This window comes from Lissotriton vulgaris, chromosome 8 (assembly GCF_964263255.1).
Source record: "Lissotriton vulgaris chromosome 8, aLisVul1.2, whole genome shotgun sequence".
NCBI lineage: Eukaryota > Metazoa > Chordata > Amphibia > Caudata > Salamandridae > Lissotriton > Lissotriton vulgaris.
In genome coordinates this window covers 1,362,140,656-1,362,168,175 of record NC_141696.1, presented here as the reverse complement: position 1 = coordinate 1,362,168,175, position 27,520 = coordinate 1,362,140,656, and the positions used below count along the sequence as shown (strand labels likewise).

Here is a 27,520-nt window from a genome sequence, read left to right as displayed (position 1 = left end):
GCCCTGAAAACTTGGCCTGAGGGGTTCAGAGATCACTCTGTGGTATTCTGGTCTGATAACATGACCGTGGTTGAGTGTATCAATAGTCAGGCAGCACGATGCAAATGGATTCTGAGACTGCTCAAAGAAATTGTGTTATTGTGTATGCAATTGAATGTGCTATTTAAGGCAAGACATGTGCCGGGGGTAATGAACCAAGCGGCTGATGCGCTTTCTCGTTTCCGTATGCAGGCCTTCTGGGGTTTTCTGCCCACAGCGGACCCGGTGGCGGCACCCTTTCCCGAAGCTCTCTGGTCTCTCGGTGCCCCGAACTACAAAACCTCGTGGGAGAGAGTTTAGCACCCAGGACGAGGAAGGCATATGAAGGGCGCGTTCCGTACTTATTGGACCTTTTTGGGGACTGCTAGGGGGGAGCTTTGGGGCCAGGAAGAGTTTGTAGTGAAATTTCTGCTGTCTTTACATCAGGCAGGCAAATCAGTAGCTACGGCCCAGAGGCATCGGGCCGCCATTTCCTTTATGGCAAGGGCTCATGGGATGCAGGACCCGACAGCGTCTTTCGTTGTGCAAAAAGCGCTACGTGGGTGGCAACGCCTTGAGGGTCGCAGAGTAGATGGGAGACACCCGATAGGTCTAGATAGGTTGGCCCTGTTATTTTCCGTACTCCCTGCAACGTGTTCATCCCAGTATGAAACAGTGTTATTCCGAGCCGCTTTTGCGCTAGCATTCCATGGGGCTATGCGGGTAAGCGAACTGGTGGCGAAGAACAAGCAGGATGCGATGGGGGGACTGTGCCGAGAGCACATTCAGGTCAAGGGGGAGACGATGACTGTCTCGTTTGTCAGGTCCAAAACCGATCAGGGTGCGATTGGGGACTGCATAATCATACAAAGGATCCCCGGGTCTTCCATGTGCCCTGTAGTTTGCGTAGAGGAATTTTTAGCGCAAAGGGTGGCATCATGGGGGGGGACCTTGTTGAGACACGCTGACGCCACCCCACTGACGAGGTTTCAGTTCCAGCGGGTGCTAGCGATGTCGATTTCGGCCGCGGGCTTGAACCCCGGCGAGTTTGGGACCCATTCCTTCCGGATAGGGGCTGCTACAGAGGGTACAGCCAGGGGTCTGAGTGTAGAACAAGTAAAACGTGTGGGGCGTTGGTCCTCGAACTGTTATAAGAGGTATGTGCGGTTGCACATGTTGTGAAGCTGTAATGATGTACTCACGCTTCTTGTTTTTGTTTGGTTTTCAGTTGCGCAAGCCTACGAGGCGGGGCGGACTGTGCAGTCGACCCAACACCTGGGGACCAGCGGTCAGACATCACCGGCTGTGAAAAAGGAGGTGTGGGTCGTGGGCCACTCATACGTGAGGCGTGCCGCGGACGTATTCAAAGCAGGTGACATGATTCACGTGGCTGGGGAATACGGGTACAGTGTGTCCTTCTACGGAAAGGGCGGGCTCTGTATTGACCAGTTTCAATCATTTTTTGAGGGTTTGTTAGGGCGGACAAGGTCACCGCCGTCTATAATCATAGTCCATCTTGGGGGCAACGATTTGGTGACCACTGGTAGACGACTACTTCTTGAGGCAATGCTTTCCACGGTAAGTTGGTTGGCAAGAAGAGTTCCAGGGTGCACAATTGCATGGTCCCATATGATCCCACGAAAAGTGTGGCGGGGGGCTATTTCTGTTTCTGCTCTGAATCATTCAGTAAGGAAAATTAATAACAAAATGAGTAGATTGTTTCGTTCAAGTACACTGCATTCTGTTTCGCATGGTTGTATTAAAGGGGACAGTATGTATTTGGGGGACGGTGTTCATTTGTCCCGGGTGGGGAATGAGTTACTCATAGGAGACCTCATAGCTTGGTTAAAAAGTTTATAACATGACCTTTAGGTAGGAGTGTTGTGGGGGGTCTGGATAGCCGGTCAACTATCCGGCCTGTGGCGGTAAGGTCATGATCGGTGAGCAGTAATTGGAAGATCCCTATGGGGGGGGCGTCACCCATTACGGATGGGAGCGCTCGGGGGAGGTGGCCATTGGCCCCTCAACGGGGAGGCGGTCCCGTCTAAGGATAGGCCGCCGGAAGGAAAGGAAAGGTGGTCAAGGCCCCTTCCTGGATAGGAGGGGCTACGGGCCCTCCTGGGGAATTTCCCGGGGCCAGGACATCTGCGACGGCAGATGTGGTAAGTTGTGTGGGGTTCGGGAGGGGGTTTACGCTACCTTCTAGACACCTCACACGAGTCCTCGGACGACCGTTAAATGGCGTCGAGTTAATTGGGGCCCCCGTCAAGTCAAGGGAAATTGGTATGTGCACATGAGGTGCGCCTCGGTGCGGTTGGTCCCCTCACAAGTGAGGGTGATATTTCTGGTTTAGGGATCTGACACCGGTTGCGACCTTGCCGTTGGCCCTTAACGTTAGGATGTACAATTTCAAGTCAAATGTTTTGTAGGATGTTAGTTCGGCTAGGAGAACCTTTGTATTAGAGATATGTTAAGGTTAGCCAAACATCGTAATGTGGAAATGAAATTGTACATAATATGAAACTGTTATTTTAATGTTTTGATTTTGTTTCATATTTTAATAAATACGGCCGGGAGGGTCACTCCCTCCCGCCTTCCAAAAGTTCAGAACTGTTTCCGGTTTCCCATCCTTGGGGATTGTGTTGAGAGGGGGTGGCGGGTATCTCAGCCATATGGCTGCATCCCCATAACCATTGAGGTATGTCCTCTAACCGAGGTTAATCACACTTGAAAAGAATTTCAATGAACGCAATACTCAAAAAGTTCAGTTGTTGATATTCCTATACTGTTGCTTCCCAACAAGAGTTCAATTAAACATCCAATTCATATTTCACCAAACGAAGGTACTTTATACTTCCATCATCCCAATGCATTTCGGTTATCAAGTGAATATCTGTAAATAATCAAAAGGTATGCTGCTCAAAATACAGGGATGGGGCCAATAAGGTCAAGTTAACAACCGTACGAATTTTAAAAACGGTGAAGGGCGTGAGGGTCAATAAAATGGTGGTACAAAAAGGCTACAAATAATAGAAATTATGCTGTGTCATGCATTCCATGCGTAATTAAAAGTGTCTACTTTTACATGCCAGTATATATAAACGTGTCATGATGATGTCTTTACAAAAACGATATTAGTTCTAAAGTGAACCAGGATAAATAAATGTTGGATTTATTACCCAACTTAGTACCTTGTCCTACTCGTGAATGGTAAACACGGTGGTGTTTCTGCTCGCTATCAGCGTTTACACCAAAATATACGCGACGGCATTAAAACCAAGCATTTGCAATGCAATACGTCTTGCATTTACGAAACTCTTGTAAATGCGAGACCTACTGCATTGCAAATGCTTGTTTGTAAAAGCGCCCGTGCCGCACTTTCACCTCAATAGAGGCCGCACCCCTTTCCTTGGACAAGCCACATCAAAAGAAAGGGGCGCGGCTGACAAAGTGAAAGTTACTGAATAGTAAGAGAAAACATGCAGCTGCGTTCTGCACTGCAAATAAACCAGAGGTGAAGCTGCCACTGTATCAGCGTGGCATGCTGTGCTATGAAAATAAAAATTCAAGCAATGGGGGAGAGCGTGTCCAAAACCATTTAAGCAAATAGCGCTCGGAAGCTGTAATTAAACCTACCGAGTAACAACACATGTAACAAGTGGTGTCCTCATGAGAGGTTACAAAATGACACAAGGCGGTACTAAGTAGGGTCTACTAAGCCTGTTGACCAATGAAAAGCCACAGTTTCCAAAGGACAGCCAAATGTGAATAAAAAATATGAGCACAGAGTGGGTGGAGCTCCAAGTCAATACCTGAATACAGCATACCCCGCAGAGCAGTGCATGCGCTGCCCAAGCTCGACCTAAAAAGTAGGTCCCTAAAGGTGAACTATAGAAGGATACAAGTCATCCTACTAAAAGGATGGTAAAGAGGCTATGCTTTCTGGGAGGGACAACCATAAAGTTGAACATGATAGACAAGGACATCCATTGAATGATAAGGAAGCAGATGAGAGTGAAAATAGAGGCAACTAATTGTAACCAATAGGCAGACTGCAAGACCATAGCCAGCTCTTGCTTAGCCCACAATAAGCCTTTCCAACCATTCACCTTGCCCTGTCTGGTTGGCGAGATCTAAAGAGTCCACAGAAGATGTGTGTCATCGGCTGCCAGCCTAGGCAAACCACATATATGAAAATATATCAAGGCTACTGATTACTTTATTAAATAACTGTAAAAGCATATGTAGGAAGGTACATCCTGACTATGGTTGCCCCCAACTTTTTGCCCTGTGTTTTAGCTGGTTTTTGACATAGTCGACCTGGGACCCTGCCAATCAGGACCCCAGGCCTACTGCTCTCTCTGTAAAATGGATTCCATGTACCTTAGGTACATTTCCAATTGGTACTGGGCCACCTTATCAGACCCTGTAACTCAGGGCATAGGTGTACCCAGGGCTGCCAGGGGCTGCAGCATGTATTATGCCACCCCTGGCTGGCCTCCTAAATCTGACACAACTGGCTGCATGACAGCTGGGGCAAAGTTGTGTAATCACCCTTTGCTGTAGATATAGTATACCTATATCTAACCCTAAAAATGGACACACAGATTCCTATCAGTCACTCCTATGGCAGGCCTTGACAATCCTGAAGGCAGAGTGCATGGAATCGTGTGAAATGGTGCTCTGGCATGAGCTGAGCCCGTTTGCAGCTTGCGGAACCAAGTCATAATAGCTGTTCCATGATAGTGCATTATAATCCTCGCGGTTAAATGCTATCTCTATTATTGCTTTATCAAAACATGTCGAGTAAGGTGTCATACGAATTGGGATACTAACCCCTCGCCAATCCTGGCGACGGGGTTAGCATTCCACCCTTCTAGAGGGACACGACATGAATGCAACTGTGAACCCCGGTTAAAGTTAACTGAAGCCTCAGCTCCACAAAATGGATGCTGCCACCACAGACACGAGTCTGACCTCCTGCTGCTGGGAGTCCTTAAAGCGAGGAGAGCTTGGACAAAGGGTTTCCTGTCAGGGGCGGTGCTAGCACCATCCCAGACAGGGTTTTGTGTATCCTGGGTAGGCAGGGCTTTACAGGAAGGTGACTGCAGAGTGGCACCCCGGTGCTCACTACGCATAGGCCGGCTAGAACCAGTTCCAGGGGCTCACCAGCCCCTGGCCTGGGGAAAGTCCGGCATGGGAAAGGGGTGTAACCACCCTCCTTCCTAGTCCCACCCATAGGCAGGACCTAGTCACCGGGTCAGCCCCTTTTCCTAGTATAAAGTTAGGAGCGGGCCCCCTTCCAAATTAGATCATCTTTGGAATCAAGACACAACTTTCTACGAAAGGACTTCAAGATTTCTTCTTCAAGATTCTCCCTTGTGACTAAGGAGTAGTCACCCTGCATCCGCAGGCACCATCTTAAGAACACTGCGGTCTGCTGCAAGTCCTTCCTCCGGAATCCGACTGCCCAGCTCGACGAGAACCGGCTTCCCTGGCACCTCTGACCTCTACCCACCTCTACAGCTAAGCTGAGAACCGTGGGTGCGACGAGACCTCGAGGGACCGGCCATCTTCAAGACTGCACGACTTCTTTCCAGCACGACCGCCGAGGGATCCTCTGGTGAGTACTTTGGGGTCCAAGAAGCCCCGACCCTGAGCAGCTCCAGCACCGAAGTTTAGCCTCCCAGCATCTCCACGATCTGCGTGGGGCCCTTCTGCTTTTTGCTGCTCACCGCGTTGTTTGGCTACTAGCCCGCTGGCTTGTGGCCTTCCTAACGACGCCCGACGACATCACTGCTGCTGGTCTGGTTGCTCCAGACTGGCCCTTGCTCCCTTCCAAAAGAGGAGCACCCCGGACCCTCCTGGTCCCCTCAAGACGCCATTTTAGGTCCACCGCGTGGGCTTGAATTTGCCAAGACTTATTGCCCCAATCCTGGGTCCAGCGACGTCGACAGCTTCATCCATCGTGGGACAGCTCGCACCTCCATCCTGGTCGCCGACAACGCCTCCTGGTCCATGAGATCTGCAGAGCACAGCGTCGCCCACTCACCTAGTCGAGGTGACTACCATCTGGTGCCCTCCTGGTGCCACCTGACTACTGGCTAGTAGTCACGAACTTGGTCCCCTCTACTTTCAGGTGTCATCCATCTTCGATCCAGGCTTGGATCACTCGAACTATCTTCACTGGTCGCCTGCCAGCAACTTCTTTTCTTCAGGCTCCTGGTTCGTCAACGAGGATTCCCGACGTCTTTTGAGACATATGCAGCTGCAGCCCCTGGGCTAGGTAACTTCGGCATTCCGGTGCCCCAGCATAGCCTCACTATCCAAGGGTCAGGATCCACTGTCGTTTTCTTCCTACCAGGTCGGGTTCGCCCGAGAACACTAACTTTGTCTTTACTAGCCTCCATAGACTTTGTCCCGCATCCCGCGTGAGAGTGCACACTCTGCACCCGAGTCCCCTAGGCCTCCTACTAGTAATCTGAAGGTTCAGTAACGTAGTCCTAGCGATTCCAAAGCCTATTAGTCCAGTACTTACCTGCTAGTAATTTCGCATTCCACTTCCATAGTATATGGTTTTCCGTGCCCCTCGGGCACTTGTGTAAATTGTGCTAACTTAAGTATTTTCATAAGAGTTTTGTTTTGTGCTTAGTACCCTGTCCTCATAAGAGTACAGGGCTGTTGTGATCTAAATAAATACACTGTTTATTTTCATAACACTTGTGTGGTGTCCTTTCACTTGGTGTTCAAGGGGTATATGTGATGGTATAACAGGTGGCTTAACACGCCCTCTAGAGTTTAGCCCGAAGACTGCTCGTATCCACGCTACTAGGATAGCTGGTCTATAAGGTTGACTTACAATCAATCATCAATAAGGGTTGTTGGACTGATACATTGTGTTCACTAGAATAGTGAGCACTGCATATCAGGCCACCTTCTCACAGCATATACGTAAGAAATCCAAACTTCTACCATGGTGATAGTATTAAAATTGAAATACGATTTATTGAGCACAACTTATGCTCATGACAGAGCTTCAAAGCACTTCAATCACACGAAGACCAAGGAAAAGAAGCAACACTGAATTAAGGGTGGGGGGCAGGAATCAGTGTTCCGCAAAAAAAAAAAAGCATGTTACCTCTTTTTATGTCAGGTACTAAGTAAAAAAACACTAACAGAGATTGTGCTGACTAATGTGTTTTGTGATTATAAACTGTAACAATCAGTTAATCCTCATTTTAAATGTCCTTCTAAGTTTTGAAATATATCCCTGAACGTGGGAAAAATGCAAAACATCACACTCTGAACAAAGCATTTCAAATGAAACATGATCTAGGTGGCGTTAACCGTACATGGCTAAAAGTATTGAAAATGTAATGCCTAATGCAACTCAATCTTTAACTCATTTTCGTCCTTCCTTGCAAGAAATACCTGTCAGCATGCATGAGAGAGATATTGCAAAGTATTTATACTCTAAATTGCAAATGGGGGATTTCTGACCCTTGTGACTTTCCACCATAGGGAGTCAAGCACTCGGAGACAGAGCGGATGCTCATACTCACTGTAAGTGCGGTTTCATTAATATGGTAAAAAGTATACTATGTTGCTTGTTTGATTCTCTCCAGTACACATGTGCAGTACCCCAGAGTCACTTGATATCCTCATGACATGTACACCACTAACGCCCTTAGAAGTATTGGGGTAGATCCAATATAGGTAACAGAGACAGGGTTCAGAAATATGGAATATTACTGCACCCTCTCTTTTTTTTACTTCGCACAAATTCCTGCAACTGTTACATGGAGGAATGTGGCCAGGAAAAATGGGGTCGGTAACAGGAAAAAGTGCACATTTTGAGTGCTGTAAAAATGGCAGTCAGATGTTTCTCCACATTTTAACCCCATTTGCACTGAATGAGGGAGGTAAAAACATGTGGTAATACCACAAAATCAGCAGATTTCTTGCGGGTGACTTTAGTGCCCCGTGAATGCCCCGGTTACTTACCGGTAATCTTCATTACTCCGAGTATAGTCTTCCTCGCCACATGAGTTACAAAGTGAGCTTCAGCTCCACAACAGAACCCTCCAAAGCAAAATGAAACCACCTCCCACCCCCTCCCAACATGGCCGACCAGTCCCACCTGACCTCTATAAGAGGCGGGCCGGCCCAACCATTCAGCCTGATCTACCAAGCAAACAATGAAGCCGATAGCCAGACAGGGAGGGGGGGAGGGAACTCATGTGGCGAGGAAGACTATACTCGGAGTAATGAAGATTACCGGTAAGTAACCGGGGCATTACCTCCTCGTTAGTCTTCCTCGCCCCCTGAGTTACAAAGTGAGCCAATACCCAAGCCAACAAGGCTTCATTGACCACCCTAACAACAACACCACACGGTGATGTAGAGAAACCAACCCAAGGTTGAAGTAAAACAACTGACAAGAAAACAGGGATCACCGGAAACCTGAAATCAAGACCTCCAGGAAAAGGAGGCCAACCAGGAACCGCAGCTCCAGCACTCAGACAGGCCCCAGCGAAGTCCCCCCCGGGACCGCTAGAGACCCACCTACCAGGCGGGGGACGACCACGCCCAAGCCAGATAAAACTCCACAGAGGAGACACCCACTACGGGGGCCCCGGGAACAGAGCCACACCTCGCGGACCGACCCTGGGCCCCCGCCGGATCCACCGAACCCAGCGAAGCGTAGGGAAGGATGCCAGCCTGTGTAAGCCCGCGACCAAGGAGGAACGAGGGCTAGCGGCCCGAACGAACCGGGCAAAAAGGCATAACACAGGTCATCCCACCGGGAAAGGAAAGACGTGCGGGCAAGAGAAGCCAAAACAGCACGCCGAACAACCAGCACGGACAAGGGAGGAACCTCGTTGGCCGGGAAAAGCGGTAGAGATACCACCTGAGTCCGAGGCCCCAGGACAGGAACCCCGGGAAGGACACGGGGGACATGCCGGAGGAACAACCCCGTCCGGCAAAACCCGCAAGAAGGGCGGGGAGCGGAGGAACGACCCCCGCACGCCCATCCGCCCCGCAGACCCCATCGCCACCAGGGAAAACCACCGGAAAGGCGAGGCACCGCAAAGCCACCGAGGGCCGGGGCCCAAAAGGGCGGACCCCGAAGAGCTCGTAGAACGAGAGAGAAAACTCCTGAGGAACGCCTCACGAATTTGCGAGCCACCCTTGCGCAGGGGCCCCGCCAATTTCCTCAGGAACGTTCCAATATTAGTATATGTGCAGCCGAAGCGAGCACCCAAGGGGGAGACCGGCAGAGCGCCCGTGGGCGAAGGATAAACAACATCGGAGCCAAGCGAGCCACCAAGGAAACCAGGCCGTCGAACCCGGACTGTGGAAGGCCCGCAAGGCCGCCCACCGGGCCCACCGGCAAGCAGGGGCCACGTTCCAGGAACACCCCTCAGACCGGAAAACCAATACCCGCAAGGGGACCACGGAGGCGGGGACAGCACCAAGCCGACCGCGCCAACGTGAGAAGGGCGCCCAGCGCCGGGCACAGGATCAGGCCTGCAGAAGGAGGCGGGCCAGCCGACAAGAGCCGGCTCCACACAGACGCCGAGAGCGGGGGACCCAACCATGGTACGGGAAGAACCAGGATCGGCCAGGAGGCTTGAACCGCCAGCTCGCCCAAGGAGAGGGTACCCGGGGCGGTTGACCCCGCCGGGATCCAAATACCGGAATGCACCACGACAAGCGTCTCAACCACACGCGGGTGCCAGGCAAAAACTGCCACCTAGGGATACCTCCCCCGCCCAGGCCGGAATCGAACCCAGGCCAGTGAGGGCCGTCTGCACCAAAGGCACAAGACTCACCCGGGAGCTAAAGCTCCCTAGTTATCCACCCCTGCAATGATCCAAAAAGAGACCACGCGCCGCCGAGGCGAGCACCCCGGAGCTTCCCGGCCTGCCCAAGCGAATCCAGCCGAGGATCCGCGATAACAGAGGGCACGGGGGAAATGCGTACAACAGCCGAATGGCCCCGCAAAAGACCGGGCACCCCCAGGACCCAGGCGGATTCTATGGAACGCTTCACGAATTAGCGTGTCATCCTTGCGCAGGGGCCATGCCAATCTTCTCGGTAGCGTTCCAATTTTAGTATATGTGCTGCCGAAGCGAGCACCAGAATCCGGGCAGGAGGGCCGAGACCCCCACCGTGAACAGAGTCACCGGCGGCAGACCGAGACGAGGCCCCAGGCGCTGTAGCCCACCGGGGTCCGGGTGATACCAGGCACGAAGGAAGATCCGACTCAGTCGATCCGCCTCCCCCTAGTCGGACCCTGCGGACAGGACAGCCCGAAGGGCCAGGGCCGGCTACTCCGCTCAAGAAAACAATCCCCGAGCAAGGAAACCAAAGGGAGCGAAAACAGCACCCCCCCCCGAAGGCTGACACAGCTCCACACCACCAGGACGACTGTCAAGACCTGGGGGCATTGAAGCACAGGCGCAAACGACGGCAGGTCACCCTGTTAGCCAGGAGGACCGCCAGCAACTTCCGTGTTGCGCGACTGCCGGAGACCCAATCGACCCAGCGCCCAAGGGCGCCCCCCCTGAACGAACCAGAGGGGAGGACGGGGCCCACCGAAGGAGGACAAGCCCGAGACGGGCACCGAAGGGACCACCGCCCCTAGAGCAGGGAGCCGACGGAGGGGAGACACCGCCGAACCAGACGAGGCCAAAATCTAACACACCTCCAGACGGGGAACACCCCGACCCCCGCCCGGTGAAGAAGAACCACCAGGCGGGCCAGGAGCCAGTACCCCTAGCCGGCAGCCCCTGGGAACCTCAGGCAGACTCCCCACCCGGAACCAACCGGGCCCGACACTGCCGAAATACTGAAATCAGACGAGATCAGGCGCAGGCAGGGCGGAATTGCCCTAGACCCCACGGGTCAGAAGGCAAACCCAACGGAAGCATCCGCAACCGAGGGCGGGATCCAATCGCAGGCCGCAGCCAACAGCACCTGGTAATCCCAGGCGGACTCCCCTCCAGTCACCAACCCGGCCCGACCCAGCACAACTTCCGAGTACGGACGAGAACAGGAGTTATTGGGTGGTATGGCCACAGGCTCCCGGCAAGCCCTTCAGGGCCGACCATGGAAGGGGCAGGTACCCCAACCTATCGATAAGGAGGGACTCCGCGGAGAATCCGCAAGGCCAGCCAGCCCGAAGAGCCCAAGAACCGTGCCAGCCACGGCCCAAGATGGGACGAAATGGAGGCGACAGCCCCCCCCCCCACCCCCCCAGGGAACCCCCTGGAGCGGGACGGCCGAAGCCAGGATCTCGGGATGACCAACACGGGAGCGGCCCCACCAGTACCAGACCGGGAAATGCCGAAACCGGGGCCCGGAAGCCCCCAAGAAAGTACCTTGTGGCGACCGACATCCCGTATCCGGGAGGAATGGCCGAAGGGCCCCACCCCTGCCAGGGCGGGACGCCCTTCAAAGAGGACAAGCAGACAAGGACGCCGGAATGGACCCCGCATGTGCGCGACCTCCCCGCCAGAATAGCGCGCCACACGTCCGAAAGGGTCGCAAGGCGTATGTACAAATGCCTCCGCGGAACCCCTCCCGGCATTCCCCCCGAGGCGACCACTCCCGGACACCCTTAAGGAGGAGGCCAAGCATCCCCTGGAGAGAAAGTAGCCAACTAACATCATCAGGACCTTTTGAGCCCAAGCCCCGTCGCGGCGGGGAATCGAACTCCGGTCCCGGGCTAGACCATAGTATTAGAGACTGCTGCTCCAACCATAGGGCCACAATCCTCCACCAGGGCCATACACCCCCCCCCCCCCGGGGCCACCGAGAGGGCGACGAGGCGAGGAGGGGGCAGGGCCACCCGCCGCGCAAGGACCTCGATGGGACAGCGCGGCAACACCAGGAGACCCCGCAGAAGGTGACAGAAGAGGAGGTTGAACCCCCGCCACCTGAGGAGAGGCATCGCAGCACAGACGAGCACCCGCCGAGGCGGTGAAGTGCACCCAGTACTCGGGGTAAAGCGCCGTCTGTAAGTCCGCAGTCAGTGACTGCACGAGGCAAGGACAAGAAATGTAGCACACCACACATGTCTACATTAAGTAGGTCAAATTAATTAAACCTGACCACAGTCACACGTTAAGTGAGTAAAATGGACAAGCCCCCTTGAAAATATCCCACCTTGGGACACTCCTACAGCACAGGCAGGACCCTGGCCCGTGAGGGCTGTCCCCACCACAGGCACAAGCCTCACCTTCGAGCCACGGCTCATTGGACCAGTCGAGGATCGAACACCGGACTCACAGCCGAGCCCGACGCGTTGTCCGCTGCCTGCCGAAGGCAGAACGCTTCGCAGCGCCCGCAGGGGAACCCCGGCGTGCACGGCCGCCAAGGCAATCCTCGGCACCATCTATCAACCCCGCCCACAAGAGGCGGGAGCCCGCCGGAGCCAACCCCAGCGCGGCCAGCAGCCGCGGGCCGTTGGGGAGGAGAGAGCAGTGACAAAAAAAACTCTCGGACGCCGGCGCCGCGTTGCACTGAGACCCAGGCCGGTCCGATGGGAGCACCCGGACCCGGCCAGTTGATCCCCCGAGGACCCGTGGACAAACGAGGGAGGACCGCGCCTGCCCCCGCCGAGTAAGTGACAAAACACCCGGTCAGGCACCGCGCGCCACCTACACGGTCCACGCAGTGGTCTTCCGCTGTGCCCTATACTGAGACAGGGAAAATACAGAAACATGCAGCGAAAAAGACGTTACCTGCAACTATAACTGAGAACAGGGGTCTTAACGTCATGCAGAAGCGCTTGCAGACCTGAGAACAAATAAACGCTGTTCCAGGCAATGGCATAATGTGAAGCACGAGCACCCGTTTCAAACTGAGGTGCATGAAATCATGACAGGCAGGATTACAACCCGAAAGCTGTTACACTTTAAGTGAGATGCCCCACGCAGAGCCATACACACAGCCCTGGCATTTCCATGAAAACACGACACCCATCGGGCAGCCCAGCTACCCGACGGGTGTAACTTGCAATTCACATATCCATGTAAGCACACATAGGTGCATAAACGCCAAACGGAGCGCTGGACCCCAAAAGCCCACACAGTGGCCCGGGCCCTTCGGTAACGACCTGGGGATACACGGGGATGCCCAAACACCCCATATCCCCTGCCGCCCCCCCCCCCTATAAACCACTGGCACGCTATAGCAGCACCTAACCGGCCCCACAGGACCGGGGGCAGGAAGAGGGGGGGGGATTTCTAGGCATAAGGCACCAGAGACCGCTAGAGCAGGTCCACCACCTTAAAACCCCAGGGCCAGCTCACGCCGGCCCATCTTACCTGTACCGTGCTCTGGAGAGAGTCGTGCAGAACAAAAAAAACAGGCTGAATGGTTGGGCCGGCCCGCCTCTTATAGAGGTCAGGTGGGACTGGTCGGCCATGTTGGGAGGGGGTGGGAGGTGGTTTCATTTTGCTTTGGAGGGTTCTGTTGTGGAGCTGAAGCTCACTTTGTAACTCAGGGGGCGAGGAAGACTAACGAGGAGGTAATCTGCAGTACTCATAATACTGTTTCACCCAACTGAGGCTAAGTAATTAGAGATTAGGGATATGTACATGTTCAATATTAATAGTGAAGTTCAATAGAATTTTAAATAAGAGGCTCTTTCCCATGGTATGTTTGAACAACATCAAGTTCTCTGTATTAAAAGGCAGACTAGTAGGTCCAGGTGAGAGCACACAGGTTTACCTATGAACAAGCTGAGCCTGTAACACAAGAACACTGTTGTTCTGAAACACATGGGTGTTGTAGTGGCACTGCTCACTCACATTAGGAGTAGAGCTCACAGATACGTCCGAATTACACAAGACTGCATCCGTTCTAACTGCAGGCTTTGAAAACTCAAATTACCAGTGGAATCTTCTCAGCAGCCCTCATTTTAAAAAGCCAGTACCTAGTAGAGGGTAAGAATTAATGCGTGTAATGAAACAATGGAAGTACAGGTACTTGTTTGTTCCTGAGAGGTGTTTGTGCTCTCAAATTAAAAGTATTTAAGCTTTGCTGAAAAGTGTTACTGCTCTCCTTCTCAAAATAAAGGTGGGCGGTACTTTGTACTGGACAGTACCGGCCAACTTAAAGCATTGGTAATAGTGTTTTGAAATTAATATATTTTACACTTAGGAATAGCTGCTCTTTCACACTATGTATGTATGTATTGCGATTTATATAGCGCACGTATCACCCGGAGGCATCAAGGCGCTTGCTTAGGGAACCCGTCCTGGTATTCCCCTGTGAGATACCCCGGCAGGGTATCCGCAAGGTGAAAGCCAGGCATCCCGCCGCGAGGGGCCGGTGTGGAGATTAAGCAAGCTATTGCCCAGAGTCGCAGAGTGTGAACCCGTGAATCGAGTAGGCACCGGAGCGAGAATTGTCGAGTCCATGGACATTTTAGGACTCAAGACCCCGCGGAGCCGGGAATTGAACCCTGGTCCCGGGCTGACCTCTGCTTCCAGGTCTGCCTCCTCTAACCAGTGAGCCACACTTCTCCACTAAGCCTGTATAAACGTGGAATTCGAGGCCTGGAGAGCATGGATCAATAACATTACAAATATTTATTAAACTATGTAAGGGTAAGTGAAAACAACAACAAAAAAGCTTACACTGACGCCTGCAATCCCGGTCTAAACACCTGTGTCTAATGATCCTACTCTACTAAACTGCAATACTTTACTGCACTTGATATATGTTAATGTCTGGTGACACAGCCAGCAGTGTGAACAGAAGAGCTATTTTAAGCATTTGCAGTGCAACCAATTGAATTCTAAAAGCTTTGCGGCTGCCCGAGGCCACCCGGTGGCCACTCAGGAGGGCAGCCTTCCAGTAACAGAGGGTTCCCCCCCCATTCTTGCTCACCCACTCCTCCCTTGGGCAGGAGGATTCCCGAAGGGAGCTTGGGAGGGGGTGGGCTGTGATGTCACGACCGGTGCAGCAGGCAGGGCGAGGGGTATTTAAGTCCCCCTTGCCATTTTCTCTGCCTCTTTGTTGCACCGGACACGTCGTGGTGGCCTCGGACGTTGAGGACACACATTTTCCCTCCCGACCGCTCACCCCATGTGTCTGGTTTGGGTGGGGACAGTTGAACGTTTTAATGTGTTAATTTTCGTTGCAGGCGGAGTTACAGGGCGATCCGGAAGCAGAGAGGTGCAGCACGGTTCCTCAGCAGGCACATAGGGGTGCCAGAGCCTAAGACCAGGGGCCTCAGGGGAGGTTCCTGGAACCTGTGTCGGCGCCCCAGTAGTCCTTCGGGCGGTTGTGGGCCTGTACAACCGGGGGCTTGCCTAGCTACGCTCCGCCCCGCCAGGGGCACGAGTATAATCATTACCATAAGGGGCAGCACATAGGTGGTTCGCCACGGTGCTGCCTGGCTCATCAGGCGGGCAGGTGGCGAGAATGTGGCCTGCCCTTGGATTGCCCGTAAGCTAACCCACAATGATTACATAACGTGTATGTAAATAAACCTGCAGCAGCTTTCCCCAAACTAATAACACTTCTGTCTAATGTGTTATTTGCTGGATACATGCTTGTGTTGCGGGGTGGGGGGGGCCTGTTGCAATGATGTTACTAGTTAAAATACTTCCATCGGGTGAGCACGTTGTGTTTAGAAAGCGTATGGAATGCATTTTCAGGAGCACACTGTGAGTGATGGGTGGTATAAGGAGGCCAGAAATAGGGCAGGCACTTTATACATAATGTTGTTAAAGCTGCATTTGAACAGAACGCTTTCACTTGATGGGAGTTTATTTTTGTAAATAAACTGATAGGAAGGATTAATTCATTTCATGTTGGTAAAAAAGGAAAAGCAGAACAGCAATACTTCCTGTTAGTTTATTTTAAAAATACCCCCGTTTGGGGAACGCGTTGTGCTTAGAAAGCAGATAGAATACATGAAATACATAAAATGCATTTTTGGGGGCCACTTTGATTGATGGCCGGCGTAATGAGGCAAGGAATAACCTATTTTGCTTCTGCTATAAGGATAATTAATAGAAAGGCACCTACTTGGCTCAGTCAGCTTTTGTTCAATACGGCTGGGAAAAATTATCCGGGGCACTGTTGTGTGTTCCGATGCAGCAGGGGAGATGTTTTTGTTTTTTTGTAATGCGAGGCATGGGACGATCTTGTTTATATATGACTCATGTGCGGCTGGATAGCCTCATCAGGAGCAGTGTTGTCTCTTCCAGTGCAGCAGGGGTAGAACGACGAAGTTGGAGGAAATAAAGGTAAACGCCGTGAACCTCCCACCCGATTCTGGAGGGTTGGCATGTAGGATCCCTGCCATATCGGTAGGTGCCCTGAGTTGGTTTCCAAAAAAGTAAACGAACGATGCAGGCGTTTATTTAATAAAATGACCACAGCGTTGTGCGCACGTTTAAACAGCCTCCTCCCCAGTTTCACTAATTAATAACTGTGCTCGATTTGCCGTTTACACAGGCCGAGTGCAGATGGGGTGGATGTGCAATGTAAGTTAATTAATTAGCAGCACTAAACGAACTCCCGTAGGGTGCATACGACATTTAAAAACACAGGCAGAAAGACACAGGCGGAAAGCAACAATTAACAAGTGCTTGCGCCTCGCGCTGGCAGCAGGGGGGGAAGTGGGGAGGGAGAGAGGAGGGGGCCTGCGTGATTCCCTTGCGGTAGCGAGCCAGGGGCACCATGTGTTTGTAAGTTAATTACAAACATATGTTGCTAAAGCTCGCTCCCACAAGGGAATTGCCGTACGTGCACGCGTTGCCATTGAAGGCAATGGAACGCATGCCCGTTTTAGCCTGAAAAAGGCAATCGATGACTACAGGTCTCTCACCTATGCTGCGTACACGAGGCCTAATAATCACTATGATGGAGCCAGCAGTGCCCGCATTATACCGCTTTTTGTTTTGGTGTGTGGGTGGGGGACATGGCATCAGGAGAGAGCAGATGGAATGGGATCTGTCTCTACCTTCACGAAAGAGGGCAGGCGGTGGTGGTGGGAAATGAAATATGGGCAGGTGGGGTGGAGAAGAAACCGTTGGGGGAGAAAAGGAAGAGGAGGTGAAAAAAGCAACATGGATGGGGTTGAGGAGCATTGGCAGATCTAGTGAACTACCATAGGAGAGGTGGATCTGCATGTGTTGAATTGAAAAAGAAACCAAAAAGACACTTGACATCAACATCAGGAAAACAGCACGCTTTGTGCATTACTATTTGCACAAAAAACAAGCTCTATTTTAAGCAATGCATGTCCTGGTTCCGTTCAAAATACCTTTGGCATGTAAGTAGAGTAAAAGAACTTTAAAAATGTAAGCACATAGTGTAGTCAGGTACACAATCCAAATACATATGTAGTATGACAAAGTTAAACTGTACGGTACATTTCGTACAACACCATGAAATACGTCCAGCAGTATAAGAATAGTACTTTGCAGTGTGCACTGGAGAGTACATGCAGGGTGTATAGTGATGTGAAATGTGCAGCAAAGTTCACGCAGGAGAAAACTGATGTGAAGCAGTTCAATACAGAGTATGAAAGAAATGTATATCTCATTGAAGCACAGAGTACACGCAAAGGGTAAAGCTGTGTGAAGCGCTTTGTTTCTGTGGAACAATGCTTGAGGCTAGTGCAATAAAGTGTATACACGCAGGCCTAATGTGGTGAGGTTATCCGACTTTGAATTCAGAGAAAGAAAAGTAAAAATGCGATCTCGAAAAACAGCATCTGACATTTGACCTCGGTCTTTGAATGCACAGCAAATGTGACGAGATGAGAACAATGTCTACAGGCCTATTTACAGAAATGGAGTTTGGAGCAAATGAAAACACGAGTGCTCATGTGAAGTACTCTAAAAAAGAGAAAAGTAGTCCCTAAAACATTTCCTAAAATGGGAGCAGTGGATGGATAGCAGTATTTAGTCCATGCTCTCTGGAAGAACTAAACACAGGAAGAGGCATGACGCATGCAGGCCATGGACAAATGGGGAGAAAGAATATGAGAGCTACCATGGAGCCAGTAAATGGGAAGCCTATGAGCAAGCTGAAGCCAACATATTGAAAACAACAGTCTTTTTGAGACAGAATGTCTACCCAAGGCCTAAAAATGTTCAACAGAACGTCCAACCTAAATGGACTGGACGGTCTGATGTCCATTGACGAAAGACCAATGGAGGATGGCCTGTTGGTACAGCTTGCCACCGGTAGAGCAAGCAGAGGCTCTGCCATCAGAAACACTGAGTATCCCTGCCTCTAAATTGATCAAGGGAACCAAGAGGTTGTCACATTCGCATTTTCCGACAGAATCCATGTAGCCTCCAAATTCTAATAGATTCCTTCCGGGCTCTCTTTCGGAAATCAAAAGCTTGTAGTGTAGCATGGTCACATACATTGGCAAAGATAGCTTCCACATGGACAGCATTGTCTTATGTTTGCTATGTAAGGGTGGCAAATGGGCATCCCTGCCTCTATGTCGGACTTCTGCTTGAATGAGCCCTCATCTCAAAACTACCTGACGAGCACAGTGATGAAGATTCTTGGCAAAGTGAGCCCCTATAATCATATTACAATGTTACTGAAACATGCGCACAGTAGGGATTGCAAAAGGTCATTGCTCTCCAAGCAGAAGACCTACTGACGGTCCTTCATATCTTCTTGGGATGAACGAAATAAAGTTTAAACTGGAACTAAGTACAGAAATTGCAGGGCATTCCAGCTTTGCAAAAATGGTTTGGACACCCAGTTCACGGGGCCGAAATTAACAAGCTTTTAAGAAATCATTTTCATGCCATTTTCACTAAAAATGCAAGCTTGTCAATGAATAAGATGTTGATTGTTTAGTTCATGTGGTAAGAATTAAATCTGCATTTGCTTCTAGTACGAGATATAGAATATACTATTAAAACATAGTGCTAGATTTGTCAGTCAAAATCTACCATAAACCTGTGCAGTAAATAGTATTATTTCTCACTGTTTTGCAGAAATATGTAAGTTAGCACACTTGCACGACCCACTTCTAAACATTAGGAATTGTTCATTTACAGTGTGACTAATTTTGCGTTAGATGTAAGCTTTAGCAAGTCAAAATGGTTTTAATCTTACATGTTAATGCAGCAGTGATAGGGCTGTTTAGCTGTTTTGACGCAATGTTGTGGTGGGTAGCGCTACACTGCATCCATATAACTTGTTATGGTTTTGCTTAGTTTTACCTCGGACCTACCAAAAAGTCACATATGCCAATTGGTGTTTACCAATCTAGAACCATATTTTAGGGTTAAAAAACATCCAGTGAGGGGTTCGTTTGCTGCCTCACAATGTCCCCTGAGTAAACAAATGCAAGCTAGTCAGTCAAAAAATAGAGGAACTATGCAAAAATTGACTTTTCTACAGAGCTGCAGCTAAAATTATTAAAGCGTGCAGCAAACCAATCTCTCATTTCCTGGACTCTAGCTCACTTCTTCAAATTTACAGGTTGAGTTTCACTCTGGCTGCAGCATGAAGGCTGTACTTGTCCATAAAGTAAGTAACCTTCATCTGGCTGTGGATAAGGACTGCATTAACAATACAAATTTCTTATAACTGGCAGTGGAGTTCGTCACTGCTGACTGCAGAACAGACTGGGCAAAGTATGTTTTGGTACTGCTGGTGCTCTGCTTGTGTTTCGTCGTGGAGCCGAACTGTAATCAAAAAGACACAGCAGCCCTAACAGAGTTGTCAGAGTGTAGTGATGAAGCGAGTTTCAGAAATAAATTATATTTTGACTTGCGAAGTTAAACTTCCATAATAATTAATCACATTAACGAGTTTATGCATGAAAATGTACTAATCAACCTAGATTAAAATACATACACGACATATGGGTTTAATATTATGTGCGCTTTGTTGCATTTGCAAGTACGTTGAAAAATAATGAACTAACCTTGTCTAATGTTTTTTTGTCAACATTAAATGCGGCTGTTTAATTAATGGCATGTGCTTATTTTAAATGTGCTTTTGTCTATGTTGTGTCTTATATGTGGCAAAGGCTCCTGGAGAATCCTGTTGGCCTAAAAAGAAGATGGAAAATAAAACGCTGCATTCATGTGCTTAAAGCTAGATAACAAACTAATGGGTTAACATTAGTAAAGGGGGTGGGTAACAGAATGATTTTCATTATTCAAATTAATTAATGTTTTGTGTTTCTTTGAATACTACTTTTCAAGAAAAAGGCCTGAGGCCTAGCTTTTAAATGGGTGTTTGGAATCCTGTCGCGATGAGCCGAGCACAGCTAAGAAGATGGAAAAGTTTTGCCACAAATTACGTTCATCTGAAAAATAAATAAGTGGAACTGTGCAAGATGTGCTCTGAGTTGAAAACCTTCAAGGACAGGAAGCGGCAGAACAGCCAAGCTGAGGAAGCAGCGAACTGTTATTTAATACGATGTTTCAAAAACCTCGGGAGATAATGTCGCTTGTGAATAAAGGACAAAGACGTTTTAGAAAGGCATGATTTTGGATTGAAAAGGTTATGATCTCATATGGACTGACAGTTGACAGTCGATCAGAACGCTGAATGTGGGTAAACAGTATTCTTTTAGTGTAGATTAGTAAGTTAGAAAGGTATAAAAACTGGCCCCATGACAAGAGGGTGCTCCTCACTTTCCGATTCCTGAGAGACGTGACATGCTGATGGACTTCTTGCTCACGTAAGGATAATAGGGTTTATGGACTTTACATTTTCCCCTCCTAGGTGAAGTGAGTTAGTTAGGGAAATAGATTTAGGGAATGAAAATCGTTTTGATTAATATTCATGTTTCTGAATAAGTTTTGAAATGTCAGTTAAATGTGCCTTTACCTTAATAAATGAATAAATGCTGCTAATCTGCTATTTGCTAATAAATAAAGTTACTTATTAAAAATGCTCATTCTTTGAATAATAAATTAGATTTTGAAATGACAAGCTGGTCTTGTTTATTCTTAGTCTAGTTACTATCAGTTGATCCATTAACCTAAGTGACTTAATTAAATGTTTCCGTTATATTTGTAATGATTATGATGATGATATACTGCAGTTGTATATAATGTGTAAATAGTTTGTGAATAGTTCTGATTAATTAGGTGACATGATTCAGTTGCCCAATATTTGTCTCGGTTACTTATGGGCCTCGAGAGAGTTTATGATTAATGGTGAGTATCATGGTGTTGGGTAGTGTTGTTGAGACAGATTTTTCATAGGGGCGCTGGATCAATTCCCTGGTAGCAGAGTTACGGTTACTATGGTAATGGACATGCTACATGATAGTTACATAGGATCCATATTCTAAAACATGTTAAGTTTGTTTTCTTGTTACATGTAGTCGAAAGGTTTTTTCCAGCAGTGTGAAAATTCCTGGTTGCCAGAGTAGTGTAAAAGGGGAAGTTACACAGTGCATTTGTTCTGTTTCAAAATAGTGATATTGATATATCGCTAGTGTTGTGGACGTACAACACAAGTTTAGGGATTTTAGGTGTTATAGGTTGAATGTATAGTGAGGATTGCTTATGAAATCGTAGTTTTGAGTATAGGGACTTGGAGCCTGTTTTAAAACTCATTGTGAAAAGAGTAATAGGATTTATCCAAGCTTGAGTGAAGGGTAAGGAAGCGTCATCTATTCTTACTGGCGATTGAGGATTTCTATTGGTGGGTTAAAGTCCTGCCGAGATTTCATGTATACATGGTTAGGGTTTTCCTGTTTGAAGGCATGTAAATGATTTTGTGAAAATAGCGTTGTCTATTTCATGAGAAAGAATAATTGGATGAGTGAGAAAAACTATTGCTTTATTTAGCGAAACAGACATATGGGTTGTTTTTCTGTAGTTACTAATTGAATTTCATTGAAAGGAATTGTTAAAATGGTGCTGTGAAAATATTTTGTAAAGGAGGGGTGAGTTTACGGAGTGGAGACAGCGAAGCTGCAGCGGCAGTATACGTCACACGGTTCGCACTGTGATTGGTTAGCATACGTCACAGCAAGCGCACTGGTTGGTTCACATGACCAAAACGAGCTGATAGCTGATTGGTCTTTTCTGAAAACAGTACTTCTATTGGTTGAGCAAGGTAGTGACGTGGCTTAACCTGATTGGCTTGTTGGTGAGTTTCGCGCACGGATTGGCTAGAGTAGCGGAACGACAAAGAAATACTTACGAACTTCAAAATTAAGCGGAATAGTTTTAAAACATGAGTTATTGGTACGGAAAAGAGGAAAAGAAGCCTTCTTGGTTTCAGAAATTGAAAAATATATCCAGCCCTGATAAGAAAATTGAAACGCGTGGTGGAAAATTACTTCATAAGTACAAAACACACGTAGCATATATGGAAGGTGAATATGGTTATCATACTGTCCTTTGGTTTGAAAATTGGATGCAATATACTAAAGATGATGGTGCATTAGCATGGCCGGAATATGGGTCATTTAATATTAAACTTTTGAAAAACCTGAGAGAAAAAATGACGGCTCTTGTGCCAAAGCCTAGACCTACTCAATTTGAGGCTTAAGTTGAATGGGAGGTTGAAATGTTTGAACTTGAACGAGAAACCCGAGGTATAACAAGAGGCCCAAAATTAGATATAAATAGAGAAACTCATGAAGATAGAGTACGACGTTGGAGAAAAGCAGATATGTGTGATGGTTTGTACCCAGTAAGAGTGATGATTACTGAAACACCAGGTCAAAAGAATACCCGAAAGAAAAATAATCTCGATGAAGAATTTAGATGATGCGGTTTTAGAAAGAAATTTATACTACAAAACGCAAACCGCCACCCTATCAACTAGATTCACTGTCTACCCCGAGAATTTCTCCAGAAATTTCTCTAAGTGCACCTCCTAGAGAATTTGATAAAAATTCACCTAGATTTTTAAAATTACTTGAAAGAGTAGGGACAAGAAGTAATTCTACTATACCAGAAGAAAACAGAAATTATCCATGATTCCAGAACAGAAAAATGAATTCCCGAGGAATGTAATGAGAACAGAGAGACTTGGAAATATACCTGAAGTTTTGGAATATTTAAAAGCAAAAGACGAATTAATACAGCAATTAACTAAATCGATGGAAGTAGTAACAGTACCAGTAACAATTGGTCCTTTTGTACCGGTTTTTGACCAAAGAGAAAATAGACATTCAGCTCTGACTGTTCCATTCAATGCAGAAATTCAGAAAGTGGCTGAAAAAATTTATTCAGAATTATCAGAAATACATCGAGAAAAAACAATGCCAGATTTAACTTTTAATCGAAGTTTGTCAAATGATCAGACACCATCTGTTGCAGGATCTGATTCTGGATCTCCAGAAAAGAGCATGAATAAAACAGATTTAACACAGGCATCATTAACCCCACAAGCCCCTGAATTTAAACAACTTGATGTAGCAAAATTGAAAGCAGATTTGGAAGAATTAATTATTGGCACAATTGGAACTGACAGTTTAAAGCAGTATCAGGATGATGAATTACTGTTTATTTGCAAAAGCAAACAATGGAAAACGAAAAACAAGTATTAGAAGAAATAGTTGCTGAATTAGAAATTGATTTGAATAGACAAACAATTGCAAAAACATTAGAGAGTGGATTTTTCTTAAAAATATATTGAAAATTTGAACACCACAGGTAGGATAACTCATGTAAAAGAATTAATTGTGTTTCTAAAAAGATTAGGTGAATTAAGTAAATGGAGAGTGAAATGGACAAAGAAAAGAGAAGAAGATAAAAGAGAAAGAGGGGAAGTTGCAAATGAATTTCCTATGAGAGAAATAGCTGGCGGAGGGTAAGTTCATGACCCATGGACAAGACAGGATATTTTACTGTTTACAAATGATTTCCTCGGCTGAGAGAAAAGCCAGTAGAATGGTATCGTGAGGTAGACAGATTCATTAAAGTGTCAAAGGTTCTGTGGATTGATCTTGATGGATTCTTTGACATTGTTGTCCCATCAGATCTTTGGACAGAATGTAAAATTTCTGTAAGTGGGTCCAAAGAAGAACCTACTCGAGATAAAATAACAGGTGCTCCTTCAGCAGATGTCATGGATTTATATGACAAAGTAATTGTTTGGTTGAAAAACAAAATTTCCCCGAAAGAAGTAGACTGGGTTAAAATTGACAGAACAAATCAAGAACCAAAGGAGTCAGTACATTCATTTTATGAAAGGTTACTCCTGGTATTTAAACAATACAGTGGCTACGAACAATTAAGTGAGAAAGACTCGAGCCATTTTATATACAGGTTTGTAAATGGCTTGAGACCTGAGATTGGTGAAATGATCAGAAATGGGATTGTAGGTTGGCAATAACTCACAGTTGACGACATCCTGAGAAAAGCAAAATACTGCAGTGATGAGATAGATGCCAAGCAGATAAAGCTTAAGGAAAAAGCAATGTGGGCACAAGTAAAGGTAGCTGAACAGCAAATAGCGACCTTAAAAAATAAACATGTTCACCAGAATCAAGGGAAATTTAAAGGAAATTTTAATAAACCAAAAATTAATGTGAATATTGAAGAGCTCAAGCAAAAGCTCCCATGTTTTAATTGCGGCGAAATTGGACACTGGAAGCGTGAGTGTAAAAAACAGCCCAGAAATTTTAAAAATACATCATTAAATCCACAGATGCAGAGTAAGATAAATCAGCAGCAACAGCTACAGCAACAGTTAAATGAAATATGTCAGCAGCGACAGCTACAGCGACAGTTAGTGAATCAGCAGAGCCAAATTCCACAACCACCACTTCCAAACTGTGTGAATGGGCAAAGATACAGTCCGAAACAGGTTTCTGCGGAGGTGAACAGGTAAACAGATCGCCAAGAGTGAATGTGTCAAATGTTTCTCAACAATTTTGGTTAAAAGAAAATGAAGGGAGTTATTCAGAAGATTACTCATGACGGTGCCTGAGAGAGGAAGAAGAGTGTGCGCTTGGAGCCACTCTTGAGGTAGATCAGGTTGGTCCATTTGTAAATGGTAAAGTGAATGATGTAGAAATCACTTTTCTTGTGGACACTGGTGCTACCCGTTCTACTCTTAGATCAGTGGAAATAGAAAACCTTCCTCTGTCTAGTGAATCCATCCAAGTAGTTGGTGTAGCAAATCAGCAGATTAAAACAGATTTAACAGAACCAGTTAAAATTGAGATTGGTAATTACAAAGATAAACACAGATTTGTAGTCTGTAACAGCAGTCCTGTAAACCGGTTAGGGAGGGACATTTTGTGCAAGATGAATTGCAAAATATATTGCTCACCGGATGGTATTGAGCTTCAAACTTTGGAAGAAGATGGTCTGTACAAGCTAACAATGCTAATGGTTGAAGAAGAAAATAAACTATTTCCTGCTTTTGATAAAAATAATTTACCTGAAGAATTGAAAGAGACAGTTAATGCAAAAATCTGGTATTTAACTGGAGATGAAATGGGTTTAATGAAACATGTGGACCCAGTAAAAATTACTGTAAAACAAGGAGTAGATTTCCCAAACATTCCTCAATATAAAATGAAAGCTGAAACTATTGAGGGTGTCATTCCTGTGATTGAGAAATTTATAAAACAAGGTGTTTTAAAAGAAATTGAGAGCAGCCCATGTAATTCACCGATTATGGGGATCAAAAAGCCAAATGGAACTTACAGAATGGTTCAGGACCTGAAAAAGGTTAATCAAATAGTTGTTCCATGTTGCCCAGTTGTACCAAACCCAGCGGTAATTCTATTTCAGATTCCGCATGATGCAGAAAGGTACACGGTTATAGACCTATGTAATGCTTTCTTTACAGTTCCACTGCATCCAGAAAGCCAACAAATTTTTGCGTTCAGATTGCAGGATTGCATCTTAGCATGGTGTCGTATCCCTCAAGGGTAAACTGAGAGTCCATCTATCTTTAATCAGTTGTTAAAGAAATCTTTGGAGGATTTAGATCAACCTGGTAAATCAACATTAGTGCAGTATATTGACGATCTTCTGGTGGCTGCAAAAACACGAGAAAATTGTGTAACAGACACCATTACTCTTTTGAATCGTTTGGCAGATGAGGGACATAAAGTGTCACCTGCAAAATTACAGTTTTGCAAACAAGAAGTAAAATTTCTTGGTCACAGAATTGCCAAAGGAATCAGACAAGTGACAGTTGAGAGAATAAAAATGATTCGAGCAATACAACCTCCAACAACACAGAGACAAGTCAGAATGTTTCTAGGAATGGTAGGTTATTGTCGTCAATGGATTAGTGGATTTTCAGTAATTGCGAAACCACTGCAGAGACTGACAAAAGCAGACATAAAAGACCTGATTACCTTAACAAAAACTGAGTTAGAGGCTTTTGAGCAGCTAAAAAGAAATTTGTGTGGAGCTCCAGCATTGGGGATGCCAGACTATGATAAATAATTTGAGCTATACTGCAGTGGAAGTGAAGGATATGCATTATCAGTTCTGATTCAGAGACATGGAAAACTGAGAAAGCCAATTGCTTATTTCTCAGCTGTTATTGATCCTGTTGCAAAAGCATTGCCAGGTTGCTTAAAAGCAGTGGCTGCAAAAAGTATAAGCCTTGAGCAGAGTGAAGGAATCATACTGGGGTTTCCTGTAAAAGTATATGCACCTCATTCGGTTGAGACTCTTCCTACCAGAAGCAAGACACAACACTTATCGAGTAGCAGATTGACAAAATATGAAAAAGTTATTCTGGGAACAGATAACGTTTCGATTGCAATATGTGTGAATTTGAATCCTTCCACATTGCTGCCTAATGGTGCTTTTACTGAAATCAAAAGTGAGACTGATGTTGACCACGAGTGCTTGGATGTTTTAGATTACTGCACTAAACCTAGGAAAGACATAAAAGATGTACCCTTGCCAGAATCAGATGTTGTTTACTTTGTTGATGGCTCCTGCCTTAGAACAGATGAGGGTATTCTGAGAGCAGCATATTCAGTCTGTACAGTTGTAGAAGTAGTTGAGGGTTCCTCTCTTGAGGGAATTCATTCAGCTCAAGTGGCAGAATTAGTTGTTTTATTTGTGCATGTGAAAGAGCAAAAGGTAAAAAGGTTACCATAGTGACTGATAGTCAATATGGATATGGCGTAGTCCATGACTATGGCCAGCTTTGGTCTCAAAAAGGTTATTTAACTTCTGCGAGAACACCGATCAGAAATGCAAAATTGATCAAGAGATTGATTGATGTCATTCAGTTACCAGAGAAAATTGCTGTTGTAAAATGCGCAGCACATAAAAAGGGCGAGGACTATATAACTAAAGGTAATTCCTTTGCTGATGAAATAGCATGATACTGTGCGAAAAACAATTTTTCAATTAATCAAGAAAAAGACAATCAACATGTTTTGAACTCACTCATGCTAATATCTGTAGTTGAGACATGGCAAGGTGTAAAAGATCTACAAGATGAGGCAGTTGATGAGGAAAAAGACACATGGCTAAAAGCAGGTTGCAGACAGCGGGAAGAAGATGAAGTTTGGGTTTACAAAGAT

At 47.0% G+C, this 27,520-nt stretch overlaps 1 protein-coding gene and 2 non-coding genes across 4 annotated transcripts in view; all 3 read right to left on the bottom strand.

Annotated features, from left to right (window-relative positions):
- The window catches only part of SLC36A4 (solute carrier family 36 member 4), a 1,006,806-nt gene that overhangs the window by 545,383 nt on the left and 433,903 nt on the right, over positions 1-27,520 (bottom strand). The window lies entirely within an intron of this gene.
- On the bottom strand, positions 9,174-9,280 carry LOC147698747 (U6 spliceosomal RNA). Its single transcript, XR_015299506.1, has one exon. It is a non-coding gene; the product is annotated as a U6 spliceosomal RNA (small nuclear RNA).
- On the bottom strand, positions 10,055-10,161 carry LOC147698746 (U6 spliceosomal RNA). The gene has a single exon (XR_015299482.1). It is a non-coding gene; the product is annotated as a U6 spliceosomal RNA (small nuclear RNA).